The following is a 22,400-nucleotide window of genomic DNA, read 5'->3' as shown; positions in this document are numbered from 1 at the left end:
TGCTTAAAATTCAAGCTGGGCAGAAAAGCTTTGAAATGCCTTTAAAAGACTGAGCAAAACATTTATGTATGGCTGCGTAACCTATCCCTGGAGAAGGGAGAAAGAAAACTGCTGGTGTCCCACCATGATTGGGGTTTTTTCACCTATTCCCTCTTGATCTTGTTCATACTTTTTTTTTTCCTTTTTCTTTTTTTTCCATCCTTAGATCTCCCGGGTAATATGGTCCATATGTTTATTCTCCTTCCAGGGAAAGCAATGCCAGCATTCACAGTGCACACTTCTACAGTGCCATGTTTTCCTAATGTGCAGCGGTTTGTTAGGAGGAGTTTCAAGGCTTTCCATAATTTCCAAAGCTGGCAATTAGATCACTGCCTCCCCTCTGCCCCTTGCAGTGAAAATAAACTCCCATTTCCTTTACTTTCCCTCATACCAATACCGAGGAATTTCCAAATGTTTTGTGATTTCTCCAAAGCTTTGTTCCTCCGGGTAACTGCAGAGTATCCAAGACAAGGTCATGGATCCCATACACAGGTCTCTAGCTGAGATGTAGCCATTCCTTTGCAAAGCAAAACCTCTTCTTGCCCTTGATTTCCACACTGCAGCTTGACACCTTCTCAGTTGCTTTCTTTTCTTCAGCATTGCAGATGGGGAAGATTTCCTGCCCTGGGAAATTTTGTACCACGCTCCACAAAGTTGCACTTTTGATGCCACACAAAGAACATCAGTGTCTGGATCCTTTACTTTGCTCTCTCTCTCTCTGTCATCTTTCTGTTTCCCTGTGGTCCAGGAGGAGATGTGACTGCTAAATACCCTCCAGTCCTCATGGGACAAGGTGGTGGGCTTTTGGTAAGGATGGGACATTGCAGCTTCAGAAATAGAGGGGCATTTTTCCAGGCTGACTGACCATTTTTTTGAATCACATCAAGTCCCTCATTCAGGCAAAATTTCAGCTCAGGACAGCAAGATTTTGCATAACTAAATTTTGCCATGTCCCACTTACCTTTAAGAGATGGACTCTGCAATGGTATGAGCTTACAAGGGAGATTCTGCAAGTTCCAAGGCATTCAGTGCTGCTTTCTGAAAAGCTGTGAGGGCTTGGTAGAGATTACATCAAACTTGTCTCCAGGAAAATAAAAAATACAGACTGTAGAAGCTAAGCAGTTAAACAGGAAGAGAGAATTCAGGGCATGTTCATGAGAAAGTTTTGCAAATCCCAGTTAGAAAATCTCAGTAATATTTTGGGGTAGGTGAAACAGAGACTTAATAGGAAGAAAATATCCCATGTACTGTGGAGGAACTGTTCCTAGCCAGAAGCCTTGTGCAGAGGGGATCAAGTACAGTGTTTCTTTCGGAGAAAGAAGAAATTACTGCTGAAAGCAAAGATATCAACAGTGTGTCTGAGTAGCCCTATGGATTGCTGTTCATTTATGCTAATAACTTTGAACAAAGAGAAATTTCACCAGCAAGTGGCACTTTTTCCAGACCTGTGCTGTCAGGCAGGCAGTTCAGTACAGATTTGAGTTATTTGAGATTTGAAACTTGAGCCATTCAGAAGACCTAATGGCCTTCCTGTCAGATTCTTTAAAAGACAAAATTCAAATTTCTCGCTATTGGCTGTGACTTCAGTTATGACAAAATTTCATTAACTATTTCTTCAGGCTTTTTATGTGAGTTACCACAGTCTGGGATGGGAGTGTTATCCACACACCTTCATTCTCAAGAGCTGACACTTCTTTTTTTAGCAAAAGAAGAGGATGCAAAGTTGGGAATGTGATGAGCCCTATGGTTACGGGACAATTTCTGTCCTTGTTCAGAAGGTGTTTGATGGTTGCATTGTGCTCCTTAATTGTTTAGAGGTGGATAGTAAGTGTACAGTTTTCTCTTTCCTTGTTGAGTGTAGGAGCTCTGAGATCAGGACAAAATGATTTCAACATCTTGATGTTTTCTTCTATATATGATAATGAACTTTCACCTCATACAAATTAAGGTCACATGACCAAAAATCTGTGATGTATTTCCTTTTCCTCAAGTGATGACAGACACTGAACCAACCTTGTGTTGGGTATAGCATAACACTGAAAACCAGCACATAATGACATTGCCTGGTTTGCTATTTCAATAGAAATTCTGCTTGAGACCCTTAGTAGGTCTTCACCTTTTCTCTCATTTCCATTCTGTCAGACAGTAACATTTGTGTATGACTTCCATGATTAGGAAGGCTCTACTAAGGTAGTGCCAAACTCTTTGGGCAACAAAATAATAAAGGATCATGTGTAGCATTTATTTTGCACTGTACCTGAGCATTTGTTTGAGCTGTTGTGCAAAAGGATATTTGTCTAACTTGAAAAAAAAAAAAAAAAAAAACCAAAGAGAAAAAAGCCAGCCCTTGTGTTCCAGGTGGATTCTAAAGTTGTTAAAAAATATTTTCTGACCTCAGAAAAATGGAGTTCTTCTGCATTGCAGTGAGTCTTCAAGCCAAGCAGCAGAAGAAGTGGGGAGATATGAGCTGAGCTGTCATGAAGGAATCAGATTCAGTTTAAACCTCTAGATTACCCATTTATTGGAGTTGGTTTCCCAGAAAGTGGGAATTACATTTCTCTGAATTACACAAGAAGATGTGCACCTTCACTTCCAAAAAGAGTCTGGAAAGATCCTTTTTTCCAAAAGTACTGAGGAAAGCTCTGGATGCTTAGTTCTGTACTTGATTTTATACTCTAAGAATGTTTTAAACTTCTCACAGACATTTTATATTCATGGAGTGTGAGTTTTCCGTGATACAGTGCTGGGTGAATATTGATTTTGTACCACGCTCCACAAAGTTGCACTTGTGCACTGTGGAGAGGAAAAGCCCTGGATTAAAGCTGCTGTAAGAAAATTCAGTCATGCAGCTCGTGTATGTGGACTTGTACAGATTATGGCCATGCTTTATCTCCTGGATTAAAGCCTTCTTCCTTGGCCTGAGAGCTGGCTGCACAGGGACACACAGGGCACGTGGGAATGCACACTCTCTGCCAACTCATTTTGTTGCTGTCTCACCACAGTTCATTCTGCCTTCACACATGAAGTGCAGGAAGTGTCTGAGTGTAGGAAAAATCACCTGGCAAGGGAAGGGAAATCTAACCCGACACGAAGACTTAGATGCTTCCTTGGAGCATACCAAGGAAGCTGTCCAAGGCTGCCCTCTAATTTTGGATCTTGGTGTGCAACGACACATTCCTGCAAAGTAAAGAAGCTCTCTTTATGTTTAGGTGTCAGTGGCACGAGTCTGAATACATTGCATTTCTGTTTCCTTTTGTCTGGAGATGTGGAAGAAAATCTGAAACAATACCTGCTGACTGTCAAATCTGAATGAAGTTGCTGGGGGTGGGAAAAAAAGTGGGGAGAAGAAATCTACTGCTGGTTTTACCCATGTTTTATCTTTGGCACTCATCTATTTGGTAAAATCATCAGCTGTCTGGGCATCTGCCTGTTGCTTAGCAGCAGAACTGCTCTGCTGATGCTCCTGAGAACTTTATCTGGGGACATGTCAGAGGAAAGAACTGGTCCATTATTGCTCTCAAACAGTGGATTTATTTTTTTCTTTATCCATGACTTAGAACAGCAAGTAATTTACAGAGAAAATACCTTGTTCCTCAGTAATTCAGTTTAAGGATGTATAGAAAGAATCTGGATGTCTTCTTTAGTGCTTTATGTACTCTACGAGCTTTAGAACTCTTATTAATTCTCTAGTACTCATGAATTTTTGTTATTCACAAAATTTATCTGGGTCTCCTTGCTGCCAATGCCATCATAGGTGAGTGTTTGCTCACTGAATAAGACGTATGTGTCGTTCTGGTTTGTTGATAGCATCGTGAATCAATAGCTGTCAGGGGATGGTAGATAATTTGTGCCTTGCATTATTGCTTAGGATAAGGAGGGGAGGTGTTCAGGAAATCAGAGAACACAATGAATTAGTAGGTACATGGGTATTTGTTTTGTTCTGCATTGGCATCCAGCTGAGGCAGATGTAAAACTTTATGGTTTTTGGTACAGCACTAAGTGACTGGCCATGAGGATGGCACAGGAGAAACAGTCCAGAGGTACACGCTGGCTGTCAGTGCAGTGCTCAAAAGCCACTCAGGCTATTGTCCCATTTCTGAGCATAACAAAACTACATGTGCACTGCACTATTTGTAAATCCCTTTCTGCCTCTGCACAGCCTTGGTCAGCGAAGCCCCATTTGAGAAGGCTTGCATGCTTTCACCCAGCACAGATGGATCCAGAGGGGCAGCAGCTGAAGAAGCTGATGTTTGAGCAGATGTGTGCAGTGAATAGTTTGGAGAAGACACATGACAGCATAGGACAGGACAGGAACAGAAATCCAGCCTCTGCACAAGCGGCCAGCTCCTTACAAACAGCACTGGAATCATGTCCTGTGAGCTCTGCTCTACGATCTCCTTTGGGAAAACCTCATCCGACTTCATCCAGTTGTCCAGTCCAATGCAGCTGCTGCACTTTCTGCTTCAAATTCCAGTTGGCTGATCTCAGTGTGAGAGATGCTCTCCCATAAGGTCCTGTGCTCAGGGCTGGACCTGCAGAGTCCACCCCTGCACTGAGCCACTTCTGGCTCCTGCTGGTGCTGAGCAGGTGCTGGCCTCTGGTGTTTTCATGCACCTCAGCTTCCTCTTGTTGCAGCTAAGTGCCAGAAGAATTAGGAAATTCAGTGACAGAATCACAGCACCATTAAGGCTGGAAAAAATCCCTAAGCTCATTGAGTCCAGCCATTAATCTAACAGTACCCTGTTGCACAGCTTAACCAGGGAGGTTGTCAACCACATTTACCTCAGGGACCAAAGGTTGCTGAGAGCTCTGGCCCAAACCCAGCCTCTCTTCTATGCTGCAATCCTGTTGTAAGTGGCCAAAATCTGCCTATTGGGTTCCTTGCTGTTTCCCATCCCTGTTCCCTATCTACTCTCTTTGTGTGATGTTCTTCCTTCGAAGCAGAGCTTTACAGGCTGCCTCTGTGCAATCCCACCACCAATCCAGGAGCCAGTGCCAGCCCTGTGCTCCAACTCACGCCGGGCACAACGTACCTCACCTCCTGTTGCCATTCCTTGGAAGAAGAGTCCCCCCAGCCTTCTTTTTTCCACTGGACTTTTTGAATGCGGGACCCAGTCAATAATTTTTTTGGCTCTGGTGGCCAGAGCACACTTTCATGTTGGCCCTGGTGCTTAAGAGCAAATAAATGGGGGGTGAATTTAGACCTGGAATGCAGCAAACAGGGTGGATGGACATTGGCTTTCTTACCCAGTTAGTCTGGGATGTGTTGGCACCTGTTCAAGCAATTTCTTGCTCAACCTGGACATTCCTATCTACTTCTGTAATATTAGTGGGTAATGTTATGCAGCACCGAGGATAAATTCAAGGCCCAAGTGATTCCTGTGTTGTAAAGAGGCATTTTGAACTTCTGGCACTAGATCTGACTGGTGGCGCCCGTTTGAGTGGAGTCTGTTGCTGAACACCAAAACTCACCTCTTCCAGCTGGCACAGCGAGATCTGGCTGCGTTTCGTCTGCTTTGCACCTCATCAGCAGCAAGGATGATGCTGGAACCAATTGAGGTGGTGATGTGGTAGACAGTGCGTGAGGCAGAGCAGGATGCTGGGAGTGGCTCCGCAGCTGTCTCCCATCACGGGGTCTGGCTGGGATTTTTCATCTGACTGTGGGAAGCGCAAATCTTAGTGAGCGAGGAGCACGTGCACCCTCAACACAGAGTTGTACTGGGATTGCAGCTGGGGAGGGAGCAGCCTTTAATAAGTGAGGTTATGGCATTAGTTTGGGTGTTGCAAGGTCTGGGCTCTTCTGCTGGGCCTGTGTCACTCACTTGTGAGATTTGGATCTGTTTTTTCAACCCAGCAGAGTCTTAAGCTCTTCCGCAGTTGTTAAAATGCACAAAAATGGTCTTGATAGGGTGTGGTGCAGTTTAGCATTTGGAAAGAAGTGTGAGGCCGGTTTATTGGTGAAAAGAGCCTTACAAAATTCAAAGCATTGTTCTGACCCTCATTCATGGAGTAGTTGAGGTTGGAAGGGGCCTCTGGCGGTCACCTGTCCAACCCCTCACATTCAAAGCAGGGTAATACTTCTTGTACTGCTGACTTCCAGCAATTTCTTTACTGGATGTGCAAGGCTAAGTGAATTCTGAATTTTTTAATACTGTTTCCTTGCAAAATTCCTTCCATTGTTTGTCTGGTCTGCATATCTTCTGAGTTTGAAAGAGCTTTTTGGGCTGAATGGTGCCAAAATATGGAGTGGAGCCTTTACTCTGCACACCCTCTGCTCCATGGATAAATGCCTGGAAAACAGTCTGATTCACAGCAGATTTCAAGCCTGTGGATCCCCAGAGGGATCCTCTGTTTATTTCTGAGGGCTCTGGTGAAAAAGAGAGATTGCACTGCATGCACAGAAATATTTGAGTGATATGAGGGCCTGTTCCTCAACTGGAGCAGATGCCATCCTTTTGGCTTTGCCACAAGACTCTGGGCTATCAGCAGCCCTTGGTTGAACATATGGATGCTGAGAAGCTCCACTGTCCCAAAATGAGAGCAGGAGTGAGCAGCTGGAGGAGGGAATACCAATAACCAGAAGTCTGTTTGCCACAACCACATCTCCAGCACAACTGCAAGCCTTAGCTTGCAGCAGGAGCTGCTGAGGAGTGCCCTTGGTTTGAGAGGGTTGGGGCAGGGCTTAACCCTCCTCTTCACGTCTGTGTTTTCTAAGTTTTGGAAACTTTCCTCCAAACCACAGCCCTCTTAGAAGCTCTCAGACATTCCTTCACCTCTAGTTTAAATAATAGTGCAACTTTTTTTGGTAGTTATCTGTCTCCTGCCCAGAGCCTCATCAACAGGGCACAGAGCTTACGTCTGCCTCATGTGGCCAGGCATCCTTTTCCAATTTTTTTGCGAAGTATGAAAGGCTAACAGAAGAAAGCTGGTTGCTATCTGTGCCGCTGCTTAATCCTCAGTCTCCAATTCCCGCTATCAGCACTATCAAGGAGATTTTTCTCTCTGCCACCATGTTGCAGAACTGCAGATAGCATAATCCTAAATCCCAGGTAAAATTTTGACCCTTCTGCTGTGCAGCTTTATTTTTGAAAGCAAAGTCTCTTGCATCAGATGAATCACGGCTGGTAATATTCTCCTTCAGCCTATATTGCCTTAGCATCAAACTAAGCCCCATGTGCTTTCTGCTCTCTTATTTTCTGAAAGTATTTTCAGTTTTCATTTGAAAATGTCTTTTAATATGGCCTTGCATGTAAGACCTTCTGGGAAGAGGAATAAAAAAAAAATAATTCCATGATGCATCTTTCCCTTCTGAAAAGCTTTGATTTATGGCTAAGAGGAATTATTCTTGCTGCCCATAAAGTAATTTTTTAAGCATGTTGGCTACAGACCAGGTAAGATTACTTCCAAATCCAGATAGCTGTGGATTTATCAAAGCCATCTAAAATGCACATACACATGTACACATGTTTAAAAATATCCAGTGGGGCTTTTTTTTTTTTCTGTTACATTGGAAAAAATCTATCAAATTCATTAAGTTCCCTTGGTTTTATTACCAATGGAGTTGAGACTGGGCTATGGTCCAGGGACTGCATCTGTGCAGGTATTATTACCATGATCACCTGCACTTGTCATAGACCAGATTTTTTCTCTGTGTGCTAATTACAACCATAATGTGTGCTTTAGTTGCAAACAATAATGTCTTATAGGAACATGCTTTCATCCTTAACTGCATTACAGTAAAAGCACATGATTCATGATGGCATTTTTTGGAAAAACCCAAGTGGTTGGAGTCTAAGCAGTATGGGGAGTTATGATGAGCTAACCTCCCACTCATGGACACAGAGTGGGTGAACTTTGTGGGTTAATGCACTAATTAGAAAGGGTATGTGGAGGCCTTTTTCCAGGCAATGAGCAGCTACAGTACTGGGTTTTCATGGAGGCAGCTGTGACTGCTATTTCCAGCCATGCAGCTTGCTTGGCATTCACAAGAAGTATTGGCTTTTATGTGGATGTGGGTTAAAACCTTTTGCTGACATCTTTATGGTGTGTTTAATCTGCTTTAAGATTAGGAAACTATTATTTTTGTCCAAACATCAAGTTATCGTGGCCACTTGGCAGTGTGACTGCAGAGGTAGGAGCTGGAGGAAAATCCTGGCACATCACAGACTGAGGATTAAGAATCTTGCAAGCATTCTGTCTCCTCCAAACCTCACCAGTCCTAGGCTTCTGCTCCTTAAACAAGCTCATGCCACCTGTGCCTGTGCCACTGGCACATTGTGAGCTCAGCAAATCCAGACTACTGTGGTTAATCCTGGAGATGCCAATGGCACCTTCCAGTCCAGGTCCTGACCAGTGTGGCATCTGCTGCACCAAAAAAACAGGGCAAACCACTTATGTAACCTTTCCTAAATTAGCTTGGATTGCTCTGCAGAAGAGTTTGACCAGTAAATTAGAGAGCCAATTAGAGGGAAAACAGGCTGTGTATGCCTCAATGTGACCACAAGCTGCTAGTAGGGTGTGGAGTCCCATGCATGCTGTGGTGTCCAAAGGCACTCCTGCTCCTGCACCTGCCCAGAGTCAGTGGCTGCTGGAAACTCTCCCTAAGCCCTGAGCCAGTTCCATAAATGGGAACAACATTTGGCTGCTTTAAAAAAGCCACCCCAAATGGCTTCTGCATCCCTGGAATCTCACCTTCATGACGTGAAATGCTACTCACGCAGTTTGGGGGCCTCTTCACAGTCAAGTCAATTAAAGCACCAGAACTGTAGCCATGATTTTCTGAACTTGTTTGGAAATTTTCTCTTTTTGGGCACCCAATTCAGTGTGGTCCTCTGGCATCTAAAAGATATGCTGTGGTCCTGTTGACACGTGTCAGGTTGCTCACATGAAGACCCCTAAAACTTAGCAGTGACAGGAAGATCTTGCTGCTTTCTTCTATTTGTAAAAAGAGTTTGTTATGAAATGCATCATACGTGATTATAAAACCTTCCACCTTCTGTTTTGGGTCTTTCAGGGTGGAACTAAAACAAGCCACACACAACAGTGTCTCTTTGGGGCTTCATACTTAAATGTTGTTTTTTATGCCTACAGTAACAGAAGTATAGGCAGTGATAACTGATGGAAGAAAAATTTGAGCATCTGGAACAGGGTAAAATCCAAGAAAACAGTGAACTCTGCTAGATTTTCTCCCTGACCTGGATTCTGAATAGTTTTTCCACCCCACAAAAACACTCATGGAAGGGAGATGCTTTTCTCCCTGTTTAACTGTAACAAAAAGCATGCTGTGAATCAAAGGTGCGTCCAAGAGCGTCTGGAAATATTTCCCACCCCAAGCAGAGATTGGTGATGCCTGCTGTGAATGCTTTGCAGCATTAAAAAAAACAAAAAACCAACAACAAAAAAAACCATAAAAAACCAACCAAACCAAACCAAAACAAAAACCAAAAAAAACCCAAACCAAACCAAAAAAAACCCCAAAACCAACCAAAATCACCAAACCAGAAAAAAAGGAAAAAAAAGAGTGTGAAAGAAAACACAGCTAGGACATTTTCAGGGGTGTGTGGGTAGCAGGTGGAAGAAACAAGGGCTGGATGTGTGTCAGCAGCTGGTAGCCCATGGTGACACACCAGTGTATGCTGCTGTGAATGCAGTGTCACTGGTCCCAGGCAGCTTCTTGACTCTGTGATGGGTCATGCTGGGCTTGTTCCCAGCTGTCCTGGTGCCTTTTCCAATGGCAAGAACAAGGTTAAGAGCAAATCTTGGTCTGTGGAACCCCCTGATTCCCACCTGGGTGGCAGTGTCCTGATTGACAGCGGGTGGGGGGATGACCCAGGCTCATAGTTACTCTTGAGTCCCGTTGCTGGGGCATGTTTCTGTGATGCTCTTTTGTTGGCAATACCTGACTGTGGCCATTTCACAAAGTAAACAACATCCTGAAGCAGTGGTGAGGATCACTTTGGCTGGTACACAGAGTTACCCTCTTCCAAACCACTTCTGCTACAGGCAAGTGCCCCTTTGAGCTGAAGATGCAGTGATACATCCTGGGACTGTGCTGCTTCTCCCAGGGGGACCAGGAGGGGTACTCATCTCTCATAAAACCCTCTCATTTTAAGGGGGGGATGGCTTTATAGCCACTGTGAAACTGCAAGATTTTGCTTTTCAGTTGACATGCTCTGACACGTATTTCCTACAAGATCTTGGCCAGTTATTTGAAATCTCAGTGTTTCAGTTGTTTATGAGAATATTAAGACTTCTGTCTCCTTGAGGTTGTATTCTTTATTGTCAGGGAAGGGCTAGGGGATCACAGGAGAGATGGATGCTACACAACTTGGCACCTATGTGTGCTATAAACAGCTCTCAGCAAGACACCTCTCCCTTTCTTCTCTGTTCCTCACTGGTGGGGTGTCCTGTGTAGCCAGTTCTGCTTGCAATGGGTTTCCAAGAGCTGGTAGATGTGGGCTTCTAATTATGCCAGTTTTCCAGACCAAGACAGCCATCAGAAGACACATAACTTTGACTTCAGGCTCACCAGTGGGTCACAAATGCCATCTGTGAGGGCATGGTTTATTCACCCCAGCTGTCAGTGCTGCCTGCTGCTCCAATTCTTCCACCTGCTGCTCCTCTATCCGGAGCTGGTTGGGTCTATGGCTCTGTCATAGACAGTGTCGAGTAATGGACATAGAGGGTTTTTTTTATGACTCATTACATGAAGAAAGCCTGAGATTTTCTGAGCCTAGGAGAGAACAGCTTCTGCAATTAAATGGATGCTGTTCAGCACAGGCTGTTCACTTTTTCTGGTTTCCTAGTGGTAAACTCCCAGCAAAAGCCTTGGAGAGTGATACGTGGAGAATACATAAAGACATAATATGGCAGAGAAGAAAATCAGAAATTTTTCTCATGCGTGTCTGTCTGTTGAGATGTATTTATTATCAGTTTCATATAATTTTTTATTTTCCAATGTGTTTCAGATATATGGTATGATATAAAAATACGGAGTCTCACGACAGTGTTATAAATGATTGGAAATTACCAGCTGGGAAATTTGTCTTCTGCAATATATAACACAATGGAAGCATGTTATATTAAAAAAACCCAACCCTATATTTAAAAAAATAAAATAATAAAAAAGAAATATTTGTCATAAGCAATCTGTTTCCCAGGAATATTCTGGATACAAAGTGGAGATTTATAAACTCTGCAGTGTGTGCAGAGAAAATGGATGACAACATGAGCCGCTGGTTGGTGTTCCTGCAGTGGCATTCCTGCAGCTCTCTGCATCCAAGCCATGTGTACAGCATGGATTGCTTCCAGCCGGGAATCCAGCAGTGCTGCCGTCCTCCTTTCCAGAACTTGGGAAGACTGCACTTCCCTGATGGGGTTTGCATGAGTACAGGACAGATGTTTGCTAGTCAGCAATTGGCCTTGCTAAGCTTTGGACGTGATTCTGGGCCTTTTCTTTTTCTCTTTTTCCCCTCAGAGACAAGGAAATAAATTACTTTAATTCAGCTGAGGATGCGAAGAGCTGCTGTTCATCATGGAAGAAGTAGATGTTTGCATTTCTTGTGAAGGTAACTAGATTTCTGAATAACATGTATTTCAAAATAATTGTGCATCCGTGGGAATTCAATTCCTGGTTTTGTTCCAAATAACCAGACATCTGCCAATTGATATGAAACTGGATGTATTTGGCTTAATAAGTAGCAAGCTGTTGTTGTTAGGACCTGCCACCCAGAGAAGCTGTGGCAAGTGCTATGCATTTGGCCATTGATGACTGTTGATCCTTGAGCCAATAGCAATAATAAGGCTAACCAAACTGGCTCATGGAAAGATGAAAAAATCCCTAGACTTTCGTCCCAAGTTTGGAAATGGGCAGTATCTACCGTTCTCACATTAGCCAACACACAGAGGGATGTGGAATGAGAGTGTAAAGGGCCAGAAGTGATGAAAAACATACTTCACATTGCATTTCTGTGAAAAATTGCTTCCAGGAGCATGGTGGTGGGAAAAATAGGCCCACTGACCTGCTCAGAGAAGGCTCACATGAGCAGCAGACAGGGGCTTGGCTGGGGCAGGGATATAAACCTTCTTGTCTCGGCCTGAGCAGATCAGTGCCGGTGGATTCCATTCACAAAAGGAGGAATAACTCATATTTTAATGCAATGGGTAGCCTGATGTAGGAGTCCTTCTATTTTTATGGCATTTGTGAACTGTCTGTTTTTCCTAGTCTCATAACCATCTGGTAGTAATTAATATCCCCTTGGAAAGCCAGGAATTTCTTTTCCCCCCAAAGACACGTAACTTTCCATGCTTCCTTGACTCTTCACAGAGCCTCCAAGAAAATCTCTCCCAGCTACTTGCTAAAAAACTGTTTTTAGGGAATAGATTTACCGCTGAAGAATATTTCAAGCTTTTCCTTTCCATGCAGGCATCTTCTGAGGCCGCGTTCCCAGTCTGTTCCCTTGGGTGGGATAAGTGCACGTGGCCAAGGAGGTGTCGTGGGGGAGAGACTCATGGCAGCCAAAGGCAACCACCCTCTGGGCTCAGCTTCAGCTCCTTCATAGCCAGTGAAGAGAAACAGTGAATTCTGGAGCGTGAAGCATCTGCCCTAATGCAGCCATCTGTCTTGGGATGAGATGGATCACAGCCCTATTGCTCTGGATTGACTGTAACGGGAGAGCATCACAATTAGTGGGATGGATGGCAATGCTTTGGAGCCTAATGGTGGACAGGATGGACACCTCCTTTGATCACTTGTGTTGGAGGAGAAGCTGCTTCTGCTATATGTGACAGGTCTGAAAAGGATCGCTGACAGCTTTGGCTTCACGTGTGCATGAAAACCTATCTGTTCTCCTGGATGGCTGGTGGCACAGTGACCTCAAGGCTGGAACAAAATCCTGATGTAAAATGAATACCTAAAAACGGGCAGAGATGTATTTATGGGGCTGAGAGTGGATACACTCAGTCCTTTTTGAATATACTAAAAATAAGCACAAACACTAATGGCCTCTTTAATGGTTAGAAAGACATTAATGTTAATGGACTTCTCTCCTTGCTATCCACTCTCTGCCTAAAATGTGTTTGGTGTCATTGGCCAAAGTCAGACAATATCACCCAAGCTAATTCTGTCTGAGTTAATGAACAACACAGGCACTCCTCTAGGGATTTCAGGTGGCACAGCTGTGAAATATTTAGTGAGATAAGGACTGATGCTGTTTCAACATAGTCCAAAGAAACACATCAAATCCAATTTTTGAAATGCTAGGACTATGTCCTCTGCATACTGCTGTATTTTCAGTCCCTGTTTTTTTTACAGAAATAGCCAGGGAGCAGGGCAGGGTGGAGGAGGGGAGGAGGGGAAAGGAAAAAATCCACTAAAGGCAAATATGGGAGAATTTGATGTATCTATATAAACTTTTATTTTTTCATTTTCAACTATTTTTAAATGTTTTTTTCCTGGAGATGGAAATTTTGTTCTTGCATTTTATAATCTTGCAGTATCACCTTTGCACGAAACTGGGGAAAGTGGAGGCAAGATGGGGAATACATTTCTGGTAATATCCAGCTGCTTTTGTTAGATCACCCGCTAATTCCCAATCTTTGTATTCCGCAGCCTTATTTACATTACATTATCATTTCATTTATGGGCCCCTCGGAGATCTCAGTCACTTTGGGGAGCTCTCTAAATTTGCCTTTCATCACGTATTAATGAAGCGTTAATGGCTCACCCAAGCCACTTTTGAGCAAACACCATGTGATGGGTTTGTGTTGTGCAAGCAGCCGGTGTGCTCCGCTAATACTCGGCCAGTGGGGACCAGGCATCTGCCACCTCCCCGATAATTTCTTCTACTCTGCTTGCTCTGCTTGCTCTGAGTGCATCCCCGCCCTTCGGGGGCCAGCGAGGACCTCTCTGCACAAAAGGGAGCTCCTGGAGCTCCGTGCACCACGTCGGGCGGCAGAGGACAGGAGAATGAGGCAAAGCCACTGAAAATTGGGCAGTTTCTGGAGGCTGGTCCCAGGCAGGAGACCTGCTGGATGTGTGCCCATCTGGCAGCTGGTTGAGCAAGCAAATCAGAAATCAGGTGGAGCAAGGGAAGAGGCAGGGGTGGTCGATGACTTCTTGCTGCCCAAATTGGTAGGACAGGAGATCTGAGCCTCTGCCACGCTCCCCAGGGCACTCAGGGATTTGGGGGTTTTGACTTGCCTGTGCTGCCTGTGCTTTAGCAGTTAATTCTGTCAGTGTTTGTGTCTGGTTATTGATTTCTGGTCAGTTCTTGCATACAAACAAGAAGATTTTTTTTTTTTTTTTTGTAAACGAGCTGGGTAAAACCCCGAAAATGTACAATCACAAGCAACCTAATTTTTCTTTCCTATTTTCTTTTAATTTTCCAAAATTAGCAGGTTGCAACTGCATTGGGGTGGGGGGGAATCCAATCTTTTTTTTTTTTTTTTGCCAATCCCCACTATGAGGGATCTTTTCATCAACTTTTTTTCTTAGGTAGTCAGGAACCACACATTTTCCATATTCCCTTCTGTGTTGCCTCTTGTGCATTTCCTTACCTTCCCTTTTTTTGTCTTCAGCTGCCACTGGACACCTTCTGCCCTCACCTGGCAACGCTCAGATTGCTGCTCCTGAAATACAGAGAGGAATAAAATCTGATACTTTGGGGGATGTTCTCCTGGGTATCATGCTAAGCTCTTGCTTAGCATGTTGCATTCATGCAAGTGATGGGAAAAGGCACAGTGATGTACTTTAAATACACTTTTGGGAAGAGCTTATTGACAGGTCCTTAATAAATGCTAAATAAATGCATCTTCCAGTCTGAGAGAGAGGGGGTGATAAGCCTCTGAAGAAGATTTTAATATCCCCAAACAACCCTTCCTGAGGCATCCCCAGCATCTCCTGGCTGCCAGGGCAACAGGGCAAGGCAGCAGGGGGCTGTGGTGGGGATAGTGCAGAGTCTGGTTGAGTGTTGTGAGTCCTGATCACTGGGAAGGTTGTGGGGAAGCATCACCTTCCACAGGAGCAGACCTCATTACTAATTCAGTGTTCCCATTAGCCAGGGATGACATTTGCAGTCCCCTCCAAAGGACAGGGATGTGCTTCTTGCAGCCTTTGCAGCCTGGGCCAGGCTGTGTCGCAAGATCCATCACAAAGCCCAGCTGTAGGGATGCTGTAGCTTTTAAACATGTTCAAGAAGCATGGTGATTCCTTTTTTTAATGCACCTCCCATTAATTCTCTAGGATGCGTGATAGGATGCAACCCTCTTACCGCTGACCTTTTAATAACAATAAAATCATTCAGTGGTGCACTTTATTTTGATTTATCATTGCACAACATAAAGGGATTATATATCAAAGGAGGCACTAAAATGATAAGACTAATAAGAAGAGACCAGAGGAAGATGGGGAATAACTGGAAGAAGTTTCATTGGTATTTTCAGTCAAAAGAGATAGGAAACTATGGCTTATCTTGAATAGCCTTGGGAATTATGTTTTTTCTCCTTTCCAGCAGCTGAAAATACATAGATCATGTCAAAATAAACTCATATTAAAAAAAAATATATATACAGCCTATGTAGAATTTATCTCCAGTAATTGGAGTGCTGGACATTTTCTGTAGGCTTCAGCTATGTTATTTTTTGTATTTAAATTATTTTCAAAAAAGGAGATTTATCCATAGCTGTCATATATTTTGATTTTATTTCCTTTTTATTATCAGAGCAATTTGGTCCATTGGCAGAGCAAATATCAAAAGTTAGGCTGACAAACACCTCAAGATTTTCATTTAAGAGAAGAAGATATTAAAGGGGAAATGATTGCTTTAAACCTCTTATTTTATCCCCCTTACACACAAGCTGACAGGTAACAACCGCGGTGTTTGGAGCACGAACATGTTTGTCAAAGTGACGTGTAGGACAACCAAAATGCTTTGTGAGTTTGAGTCATGTTTGAATAGATTCAGTAAGAATTTCCAGGAAAACTCTAGGATTAGCAAAACATGACTTTTCTTGTTTATGGATTAATGAAAGTGAGTGGTTTTACATATCTAAGTGATATTTGAAGAAATCCTCATTGTATAACACTCTTTTTGCTACAAAGATTGGCTTATGGTAAAAGAATAAAAATTTTTTAAAAGTACCCAAATCATTCTGTACAGAGCTAAAGGTTTTGTGTGAGATTTTTACCACTGTTCAGCCAAAAAGTCCAAATTTTCTCTTCCAGTTCTACCTGACCTTCTTTCTTCTCCACTTTTTTCAGCAGAGCAGCAGCTGCACCAGGAAAGGACTGAAAACAGGAGGCTAAAATTCAGCTCATCAGCCCAGACACAGGAGGTTGCCTAGGTCCAGCCTCTTTCTTCGGCTGTAAGCCTTGGAAATTACCAACCATTAACATTTCATCAGTCCAGGGATTTGGATGGCAGCTGGCAGAGGAGCTGCCCGGGCTGTGCTCAGGCAGCATTTCTGAGGGGGTTTCAGGTGCAGCTGCTGTGGCGAAGTCAAGTGCTGGCTGTGACTGTGAGGCCACACAGCCTGACCAGCCCACTAATGTCACAGCTGGGCTCCAGTCCCCTGCGTGCCCAGGGAGGCGTAAATCCACTGCAGAGTGAGAAAAGAAGGAAAACAAGCAGGAATGAGGTCTGAACATGCAAGAGAAGAGGTCTTGCAAGGAAAGAAAGAAATAGTTTTAAATACAAGGTTGGCATGCTGTTTTGTGGGCTCCTGTCTTTGAGCATCCACAGATGGGTGCAAAATGAGGAGTAATAGGGCACGGGAAGGTCACAGACACTGGGATGAGGGGAAGGAGGCAGGCAGCAGCCAGAGCTGGAGAAAGCAAAAGGGAAGAAGTGAGATTCAAGTGTCTGAGCAAGTACAAGTGGGGCTCTGATGCTCATTGCAGTCCCAGCTGAAATGGGTACTTCAACCCATTTCTGAATGAGGACCTTTCTGAAAGACATTTTTTGCTTTGCAATTTCATCCTATTGGCTGGTTTAGGAGCTGAGTTCCTCACAGCATGTTTCCTGCTGGGATGCAGGGGAGCATTTCATTTCTTATTCCAGGAGTGCAAAATGAAAGATGAAGAGGAAAAGCCGGAGTTCAAAAGGTTAGGTTGGGTTTTCTGCATCAAGTTCAGCTGAATTTATTTTACTGTAGAGCCAGTTCATGCATTTTCCTGAGGATGCTGGTCCCATGGACAGGGGGATGGCCAGAAGACACAACCAGCCCACCTAAGACCTCAGTCACTTGTTCTTTGTTGGTTGTACAGGAGTGTGTGGCAGTGAGTTCTTCTTCTACTCGTTTGAGCTAGAAAACAAAGTTTAGGAGGAAGAATTTGGCCACCTCTAAGTAGTTTTATGTTGCAAAGTTTAAAAACAGGACTGTTTTTTATGTCTTCCCAAGGGTTTTCATAGAGGTCTCTGCCTTTTCCTCCTTGATCATAGGAAATATTGAAAATATCCTTGGACCCAGATCACTCTCTTGCAGAGGTTCAAGGCCAGAGCCAGAGCTTGTGCCAGCACAGATGGCATTGTTAGACACGTGAGGGGAATGTAGGGAAAAAAAAAAAGACAAGTAGAAAAGTGCATTTCAAGAGTCATCAGCCCTCCAACTTTGAAGTGACAGGGCATGTTTGCTGCACTCATTTCTCAAGGTCCCCACAGAATTGCTGAGAGGAAGAAAGCGTGTTTAGAAAAGCTGCCAGATGACAAGACCTAGGGATGTAGGGCACGGAGCAATCACACGGTGCTTTGCTTGCTCAAAGTGCACCTGCAGGGAGGAGAGCAGGGATGGGAGAGTGTCTTTGTGACAATGGGGGGGGGGGCACAGGAAGGGATGGAGAATCTGCTAAATGCATATAAATACACGAAAATCTATCTTGAGGCTGCACCTCTGAAAAAGCCACACTTATTTCTACAAGCACAGATATTTCTGTGTGAAGATCCAGCTCCATTTCAGCTGCAGGCTGTGTGCAGCACACCTTGGCGTGCCTGTGTGCTGTGTAGGTTTAAAACCCCGAGCTTCCCAAGGCCATGGGCATGCAGGACACCTCCCTTGGTGCTGCCCTATGAAATGCTAGAGGTGGGTTTTCTGGTGTGGCATCCAGAGGCAAATGAACACTGGGGAGGCTCTGGAGGTGAGGCAGAGCAATATACCATCGACAGAATTCTTTTGCCCCAACTGTTTGCCCCAATGCAGAGCTGACCCAAGCAAGAATGTACAGAAGAGGGCCCTAGATCAAATGCAGCACATGTGCAAAATGACAGACGGAGCACTCTAGCCTCTTACAGCTACCATTTCAGGCTCCTGGAGCAGAACCCAGGCATGCTAAGATGCTCCAGGTAACATTCCACGTGTCCAGTGCAACACTGGATTTTTCTCTGTGCTCCTCCTTATCCACCTTGTTTCTGGAACTTCCCTCCTTGCTGCTGCTGGCTGCCTGATCGCTCCTTTTTCTGAGCCACCACCAGAGCCTGAGGAGTATGAACAACACTCCTGAAACGGCCCAAAACTGTCACTGCTACCAGGCAGTGCACCAAAAATTCTTCATCAAAAGGCTTGTCAGGCAATGGAACCAGCTGCCCAGGGAAGTGGTGGAGTCACCATCCCTGAAAGGATTCAAAAGATATGAGGGTGTGGGACTTGGGGACATGGTTTAGTGGTGGACTTGGCAATTAATGGTTGGACTCAATGGTCTTAGAAGGCTTTTCCAGCCTAAAAGATTCTGTGATTCTATGATGAGGTTTGGTTGCATAAAACTCCTGGAGGACATGAGTGTCTTCTAGATGGAAAATAACAGCATAGCAATGAGTTAACAGATCCCTCTCATCTCTTGCTCTTGGAGGCAGACATCAAAGCTACCTCGTGATCTCGCTGGTTTGCAGCATCTCACTGGTGGTGTGGCTCTGCTGAATAAACTTGCTGTAATTATCTTCCCACTGACTCCTGCCTGAGAAACCCTGGGGTGAAAAAATGTTTTCTGAGCTTTGGGTTAAAAAACCCCACTGTTCCTTGAGAGATGCTCAAGCAGACTGAGTAATCCAGCAGGTTGAAGTCCAAGCTCAGAGCTGTGTTTTCCCTGTAGTTCTCTTTCATTTAATTCAGAGAGTGGGAGATGAGCTGATTTTAAGCCCAAGCATACTGTTAACAGTAAGGATGTGGTACTTACCCTGTTCCTATATTCCTTCCCATCCTTCTTTGAGTAAATCCTGACAAGGATGTGCTGGCTGGGCTTAGGAAGGCTTGTGGTTTTACAAACACTATACTGGAGGAGAAGGAGGCGTTGAAATTTGTGGTTTATGTAGTGGGTTGGTGGTTTGAGTTGTTTTTTAGACAGAACCCAAGAAATGTTTTTAAAGCATCCAAGTCAAAATAATTCATGAGGTTCCCTTGCCTGGACTGTCGTAATTTCATCAGGCTGCATTCAAAGGAACTCCTTTGCCCTGGAAAATTCTCTGCAAAGGATCATCACTTAAAAATGACTGTTTCAAATCAGAACTGTCATGATTTGACGAAGGCTGAACTCAGCTGTTTCAAAGGGATGCATTAATGACCAGATAATTTTTTAAACCTAATCTCTTTGCAGAAGAGTCTCTGTCCCTGCTCTCAGCAGCAGCTCAGCTTTTCTGTGTCTTGAATCTACACCTTTGCAGAGGAGGGCCAAGAGCATTGGGAGCATTGGACTGCAGCCCTGGACTGTCCACGCTGTGCAGGGAGGGAAGGGAGGGCGCTGCAGCCAGGATTTACCTGCGCGCGCTGCCTCATCACTGCCTGGGCACAGGCAGCACCTCACAACACACACCTGCAGAGCTGGACAGTCCTGCAGGGACCCGTGCTCAGGGAGCTGTGTCATGTCATTTGTGATGTGCTGTGCCAGCCAGCAGCACAGTTTTGGCCCTGAGAAGGTCATGAGGCTGGAGCATTTCCTCCTGGAGGGATGACCCACTTGAAGGCACATTGCTTGTGTTCTACCTGTGTTCATTTCTCCCAGACAAATATAATCACCATTCTTTGGTTTTGGTACTTTTAAATTATATATGAGATGTGGTCCACAGTTGAGGCTTTAGTTGCTTTCCTGTGGGAATGCAGGACAATTTTTTTCTGTGCTGCCACCTTGAAAGCATGGAGGGACTCCTTGTAGCATTCTGAAAGATAAGCCAGAGTCCTCAGGCTATGGCCCCTATTAAAGACATGATGTGATAAGTCTGCCCTGGCCTATCAGACTGGCGTGGCAGGGTGGCTGTCCCAAAAGCACTTGATTTACTACCCATAATATTTTGATTAAAACATTGGTCTTATCTGGCACAGCCACATGAGGCAGAGACAAACCTGGTTTGCCGACAACTTGAAATGTTGCTGTTTCCTTGGCTACCCTCAGGGATTAGTCCTCGGTCCAGTGCATTTCAATATAATTATCAATGATTTAAGGCAAGGTCTTTTTTTGATGGTAAACTGCAGGTGGCACAGGAAGTGAGGGATGGCGGGTGCTGGGGGTGGCAAGTCACTGTCAGAGGGGGATCTGAATTCCCTGGCTAAGCACAGCTTAGGAAAGGGCACGTGAGTAACAGCCTGATGCATACTAAGGCATCTGATTTGGAGAAAACAGACCAGACCAGACTGTGTGAAACCAGAGGCTTGGGGGGATGTCAGGGTTGCTGTGTAATTATCTCAGTAGGCACTTTCTAGGGCAAAAAGAAGGGGCCAATGCCTTCCTTTGGAGATAAAAATCTCTGATGAGCAGAGAAGTGAGACCCTGCCTTGTGCACAAGGTAAGTTAAACTATCCTGCTGAAGGTGAGGTGGGCAAGCATGCCAGAAGATGGAAAAACTAAAACTATCCAGCAGTTGGAAAGTGGACTTTATGCCATGAGGCTGCAGGAGTCCATCCTGCTCAGAATAGAACAGGGAGAGCAAAGGGGTAACTTGGTTGGTGTCAAGGGGTCATTTATTTTGCAGGATGGCTCGAAGAGCTGCACCAGATCTGGTGGTTGGAAAACAAAGGCTGTGGAACAGGGCCCTGAAGGAAAATGCACATTGGTGGGGAAGATAACATCCTACAAGGAATGGTCAAGTAAAGGTAGAAACCTTAGGGAAGCCTTGCAGGCATGAATATCCACCAGCACTGGACTTCCCTCACCTCGCTCAAGACATGCATGCAAAGAGGCTCAGTTGGTTCCTGTGGCTCTGCCTGGTGTCAAAGGAGAAAGAGAGATGCTGTTTATTTCCCCTACCACAGCCATCTACCTCCAGAGAGAGGTGTTCCACATGGAACTGGACTTTATTCTAAAAGACCCAATTTCACCTGGTTTTGGAGAGCAGAACAATGCTCAGGCAGTAAAGCTGGATAGCAACTCCCTGCTCCTCCTCCAGTGATCACTGCTCAGTCCTGTGCTTCATTTTCCCATTAGGTTGTCCCCAAGGACCACACAAGGATACTTCCCTTAACACACGTTTTCTGAACATGCATGTTTTTGGCCCGTTTCCTGAAGTTATTCTGGATTTTTTCCTGAAGCATCAGAGCAAGCTGCCAGTGGGGCTGGGCCAGGCAGTATCAAGAATCACAAGAGGGTTTCCCTGGGTCATTGTGGAATGTGCTGCAGCAGATTCTCCTCCCACGCTGCATGAATGAGGATCAGATGCACAGGTTTCTGCTGGACGTGTCACTAAATCAAATGTTATCTTGATTTGTTAAGCATTTTTTGGAGTTCATAGTGTAGTTTCTCAGTTAGCTTACCTTTATTCTGGAATGGGGGCTCCTGGAATAGAGGGAGAGGCTCTGAATCCCAAGCATCACTTCCTGGATTGGCAAAGCCTTGGGGCACCTGCAATCCCACAACCTATGTGCAGGTGGGAAATGTACCTTTAAGTGCAAATTTGAGGAGTGGGGGGACATTTTGGTCAACTCTTTTGCCAGGTGCATCTCCCATGTAAGGACCAAACAGCTGGGGTGAAGAAATCCAACATTTTCATAGGAAAAAAAAAAAAAGAAAAAGAAAGCACTATTTAAACACAAAATATTCTTTTATTTGTCACTGAAGGCTACACATGAGGTGAAGAAATCCAACATTTTCAAAGGAAAAAAAAAAAAAAAAGAAAAAGAAAACACTATTTAAACACAAAATATTCTTTTAATTGTCACTGAAGGCTACACATGGTCATTTCTGTCTGTTTGCTTGGTGTTTTTTTTTCTAGAAGGTATCTACATCTGCACTTATTTACAGCCTAGTTGTATTTACACAGTCAAGAATACAGTATTTGAAACACAAAGTATCGAGAAAAAAAAATTTCTCAAAAAATTAGTTCCAGACTTCAGGAAAATTATTACACAGGGTAATGACAAGAGTCTTCAGTGCTGGGCTTACAGATGCA

This window comes from Passer montanus, unplaced genomic scaffold (genome assembly GCF_014805655.1).
Source record: "Passer montanus isolate IOZ18808 unplaced genomic scaffold, ASM1480565v1 scaffold4, whole genome shotgun sequence".
NCBI classification, from domain to species: Eukaryota; Metazoa; Chordata; class Aves; order Passeriformes; family Passeridae; genus Passer; species Passer montanus.
This window is presented reverse-complemented; position numbering follows the sequence as displayed.